The sequence below is a fragment of the Triticum dicoccoides genome, chromosome 5B, assembly GCF_002162155.2.
Source record: "Triticum dicoccoides isolate Atlit2015 ecotype Zavitan chromosome 5B, WEW_v2.0, whole genome shotgun sequence".
Classification (NCBI taxonomy): Eukaryota; Viridiplantae; Streptophyta; class Magnoliopsida; order Poales; family Poaceae; genus Triticum; species Triticum dicoccoides.
The window spans coordinates 375,659,529-375,665,451 of NC_041389.1; positions in this window are offsets into that span (position 1 = coordinate 375,659,529).

Consider the following 5,923-nt stretch of genomic DNA (forward strand, 5'->3'; position numbering starts at 1 on the left):
TAACCCTTTCGGTACTCCGGTATGTACCTGATACACTCCGGAACCCTTCCGGTGTCTGAATACCACCTTCTAATATATCAATATTTACCTCTTGACCATTCCGAGACTCCTCGTCATGTCTGTGATCTCATCCGGGTCTCCGAACAACCTTCGGTCACCAAAACATACAACTCATATAATACATATCATCATCGAAAGTTAAGCGTGCGGACCCTACGGGTTCGAGAACGATGTAGACATGACCGAGAAACCTCTTCGGTCAATAACCAATAGCAGAACCTGGATGCTCATATTCCCACATATTCTACAAAGATCTTTATCAGTCGATCTGCAATGTCAACATACGTTATTTCCTTTGTCATCGGTATGTTACTTGCCCGAGATTTGATCGTCAGTATGTTCATACCTAGTTCAATCTCATTACTGGCAAGTCTCTTTACTCGTTCTGTAATGCATCATCTCTTAACTAACTCATTAGTCACATTGCTTGCAAGGCTTCATATGATGTGAGAGGGCCCAAAGATACATCTCCGATACTCAGAGTGACAAATCCTAATCTCGATCTATGCCAACCCAACAAACACCTTCGGAGATACCTGTAGAGCATGTTTATAATCACCCAGTTACGTTTTGACGTTTGATGGCACATAAGGCATTCCTCCGGTGTCCGGGAGTTGCATAATCTCATAGTCTGAGGAATATTTATTTGACATGAGGAAAGCAATAGCAATAAAACTGAACGATCATTATGCTAAGCTAACGGATGCGTCTTGTCCATCACATCATTCTCCTAATGATGTGATCCCCCTTCATCAAATGACAACACATGTCCATGGCTAGGAAACTTAACCATCTTTGATCAACGAGCTAGTCAAGTAGAGGCATACTAGGGATATGGTGTTTTGTCTATGTATTCACACATGTATCAAGTTTCTGGTTAATACAAATCTATCATGAATAATAAACATTTATCATGAAATAAGGAAATATAAAATAACAACTTTATTATTGCCTCTAGGGCATATTTCCTTCATGAGGCCCATTAGGATTCTACGCCCAATTCCACTCGGATCCAATATGAGTGGGTTCCTGTCCTTTAAGTGCAGAACCCAATAGGTTCACATACACATGGACACATTCTGAGTCAATGGTTGCGGATCTTAGCACAACATGCCAACTTCCAAGTGTTCACAAAGTCATAGTGATGAACCTTGACAATGCGTCATATGCAATATTTCTTTTGCCTCATTATATGTGTTGTCAAGCTATTATACAGATTTCCGAACTAGGCTAACACTTAACCCAAGTCGCATGACTATGCTTTCCGAAATTGATCACTCAGGAGGGCCCATTGAATATCAATACTAAGTCGGAGGGTCAAATCCCATCTCGATCAACCATGTCTAATCCGAAAGCTAACTTAATAACTATATAGTTATGGAGTAGCGTTTGATAGACCATAGGTCAGTCGGTCCTCATCACAAGAACAAGTGAGGATGTCAGGTGTAAACATGGCATATAATGCGCCTGAGAGAAACAGATGACAATATCTTGTTGCGTTTCAATGTGGATCTGTCCAACTCAGTGAAAGTTCACAGTACCGGGTTGGCATCTCTATGCCCATGACTTATGAAACATAGTAAGCAACTGAGTCATATACTAGTCAAAGGATTTTTTGAGTAACCTTATCAACTAGGGACCATTAGAACAATCATCATAATTATTGATACATATTAGTGATGATGTCGAAGGACAATACAAATAATTCGTGAATACATACGGAAACAACGTCATCACATGATTACCTCTAGGGCATATTTCCTACAGTTTTTTCCTTGCTCTTGTCGACTGACGATCCCATGGTTTGTCTCCATTCTGCTTCCGACAAGTTTTTGGTCAAGCCTCTTTGCACTAGGCTTGTGCAGGGGCGATGCTCGAACAAGTTTCAGGGAGCGCGAAGGGATCACATTCCTCTTAAATTAGGATCTTTCTATGGAAAACCATTCGTCGGGGTCTTCCCTCTAGTGACCAGATTCTTAAGTGTAATGGTACAACTGACACAACATGTTCTTTTTGTGGAGAGAATGAAGACATGAAACATATTCTTGTTAGGTATATGTTCATAATTTTATTTCCGGAGTTGAGTTTGGTTGTGGTTGAATGTCAACTACCACACGAATATCTTTAATGACTTTGATCTTACTGCAATTATCTATGGTCAATTTTGCTGTGTGTTCTAGTTCCCTTTTGCATGGCACTGTTGGTCCATTTAGACTACCTGTAATAATTCTACCATTAAGCACTCTTTCCCTAACCAGACATATGACTGCTTATTCAAAATGACTGCTTTGTTGCAGCCATGTGAGCCACATGTTAAGGGCGTCGACACTGAAGTCGTCGATTCGTTTTCTCAAGATCCACTCCATCACCATCAATTTGATCCCTCCTGCTCCGCCCCCGCCGTAGCCTAATTGGCCCCTTATGTTTATGCGCATTAGGGCTTGCCTATATGCCTCTTGCTGGAACTATTTTGTTTGCTCTAGGTTTGTTTGTGTCGTTAGAGCCACTTTGTCCTGCATTGCTATGCTTGGATGTTATTTGACTTTGCTTGATGTGGTTTTATTTATAAAGTTGTGCCTGGTGTCTTCTCTTAAAATACGAGAATACCTTGAAAACCTCGTTGTGGAGAAGAGGTGGATGCATTCAATTTTGGTTTAAAGCATACATACCGTGACGGAGGTTTTTGCTTGGAGATTCGGTTCAATTACTCCCTTCTTTCCAGTTTGTTGATCCTGCATGTATATCTAGATTGACAATTTTAGCATTATAATATGAATTATACTATATCACAAAATTATACCTTCTAATGATATATTTTTTGCGATGTATAACTCATATTATGTTGGTTAAATTGCCAAGCTAGGGATATGCATAGGCTCAATAAATCATGAAAGAGTGAGGATCTAGTGACCACGGGGTGCGGTGCCTCACTATTGTGGATCGCTGGATCCATATCGAACGGTGCGGTTGTAAGAACATGTTGTGGTGCTTAATGGAGTAGAATTAGGAAAATGGGTTGCGGTGGAGTACGGATGCGGAGGGGGATTGTATTGGATACGACATGCACAAGTTAGATGGGCGATATGGAGATACGTTGGGGACCTAGGCTGCATGCATACCTACTTTGCTAGCTACAACTATACCTGGCCGGGCTTCGGGCCGGGCCTAGCCAAGCCCGATGCAAAAAACCCCAACCCGGACCCGGCCCGGCCCGGCCGTCGGACCTGTTTTCTAGGGCCCGAGCTCGATCCGAACACGTAAAAGTCCGTCGGGCTGCCGGCCGGCCCGGCCCGTCCTTTAGGAAACGCGAAAACGACGGGCCCGGGCCCGGCCCAGCCCGGTCTTTGGACTCAAAATCTAGGCCCGGTCCCGGTCCGGGAGCAGCGTCGGGCCGGGCTGCCCATGGCCTGGACTAGCTACAACTGCTCCTCCATGGAAAAAAAACTACAACTGCTCCAGAGTTGCATGCATGGAAGTGTTTTTTTAGTTACACGCATGCAAGTGTAGCTTAGCTGTAGTTGTACTTTTACGTAGCAAAACTGATTTTCTTGCAAGTGTTAGTTAAAATTTCATTTTTTTTGTTCTTGCAAATTTGTGAATATGCAATTTTTCAGGGTTTTTTTTATCTATGACTGATGGGCGTCCATGTTTGCAATTTTTTTAAACATGATTTGAACATCTATTACTAAGATCTTTTACTGGCCGGAAAAATTACTAAGATCTTCTCCTGGCCGGAAATTTTCATAAAAAAGATGAGGCTGTCGCCCAAGTTTTCCTAAGAGTATTCTTTTTTTTTTTGCGGGAAGTAAGAGTATTCTTTTTTTTCTTCTTAGATTTAATTTCTCCTTCTTTTTTTTGCATAGTAATACGTGTCTCATTAATAACATAAAGATTCAGTTACAAGCCACGTAAACATCGATATTACAGGACTGAAAAGATAGGATAATCCTATGCAAAAAACCAGCGTCTGGCCCTCTTCACTAAGGAAAAGGAGACAGATCACCTCTTCACCCGAGCTCGACGTGGCTCCATCGCTGATCTGCAGCTTTACGGACCTCCAAAGTAGTTTGCCTGAAGCAAAACCATTGCCGTTGAAAGAATCAGACCGGGGCAACGTGTCCCCGGACACGCCATCGAACTCCAGAACTGACACCCCCGCACGACTACGACGTCGGAGGAGGAAACCAGAACTGTCAGCCTCCAACCACAAACCCAGCACAAGATGCACCATCTTCCAGCTGTCACTTGCGTAGACAAGCGTCTGCGCGTACTCTTGGACGACAAAATCTCCCTGCTCCACCATGACTTCGGAGATAACGCCGCAGCAACGGGGACAAAGTAGAAGGAGAGACACACCTGATGGAGTCGCCACCGCCGCCTCGCCGACACCAACCATGAACCCTAACATCGCCGATCTGAAGGATCGACAAACACACGATGCCACCAACTCCGAGACGCCGCCATAAAGGACATCGCCGATGTGGGAGTGAAGTTGAGGCAAATTTATTCGTCCGGGCGCCGCTCCCACCACCCCAACGGCACACTACGACCTACAAGTCCAAACCCTAACTACAGAGCGGAGGAACGGGGTCCCCCCCTCCCTCTTGCTGCCGGAGCAGCAGCCGGAGAGAGAGGGGGCCAGCGCCCTCGCCGGTGGAGATCGGTGGAAAAGGATCGCCTCCCTAGTCGCCTCCTCGTGATGGCAGCGGCTAGGGTAGGGAAACGCTGTGATTTAATTTCTCCTCTTCCTCCTCTTCCTTTCTTCTTCTATCCGTACACAGCATCTCTGTCCCATATACACACAGCTGCATGCACGTGCTATCGCAGGCACTGTAGCCAAAAAACTTGTTGTTGCATTTTTGCAGTGCCTATGGGGTGAGATGTTCGCTTCGAGCCCTTGGACTGTGCATGCTTGCTGCTTGCCTGTGTCGTTGTCGTGTGTACTGCTGTGGCAGAGGAAGGTATCAGCTTAATGACGTTTTTAGGAAAAACCGTTGGATCGGTTGGGGAGGCGCAGTGGACCCATGGACACCGGATAATTACCGATTAGAAAAAGATATTTTATGAAGCGAAGGAGATATTTTATGTTGGGAGTTGTTTAGACGTTAGATCAGTCAAATTAAGCTGGCCGTATGCATGAGAACGACCGGCTGCCTGCAACGAGGAAGTGTCCAAAAACTGGGGTCAACAGGAAGGAAACGATATGTTTGATTTCTCCATTGAGACGTGGTGGCTTCTCCTACTTGTCATCCTGCATTTCAAGTGGATTTGGCAAGTTTATAGTTTATGAAAGGGGAAAAACGGTGGATGCATGTGTTAGGACCGGATCATATCATACGATTCATCCCTTCATCCATATTTTTGTAAGTGCTTCACTTGTAGGATTTTTAAAATGTAGAAATAGAAAAACCGCAGCATTAAAGCATCTTCAATAGATGATGCAAATTTAGAGATGTAAAACAGAAGATGTAAAAAATTACTTCTTGAAAAAGTGTATTTTGCATCTAAAAAAAGAGGCAACTCCAACAAATGATGTATATGATGATGTAAAAGACCAACTTCAATAGATGATATATATTGAAGATGTAAGAAACAATTCCTTATTTAACACTATCTTAAATTCAATTTCCTTATTTGACTGGAAATCTTTTTCCTTCCTATCTAACAACGAGTCTAAATTGTGTGCCTTTTATGAAACTTTCGTTCCTAAGTGACGCCTGAAAAGACTCTTTTGCCCCTCGTGTGCAGGGGCGGAGCTACGTTGAGACCTGCAGGGGCCGTGCCCCCCAGGCTTTGTAAAAGATACAAAGAAACTGCTTTTGAGCCTGCTTAGATTAGAGAAAATAGAGCTTTTGCCCCCCCC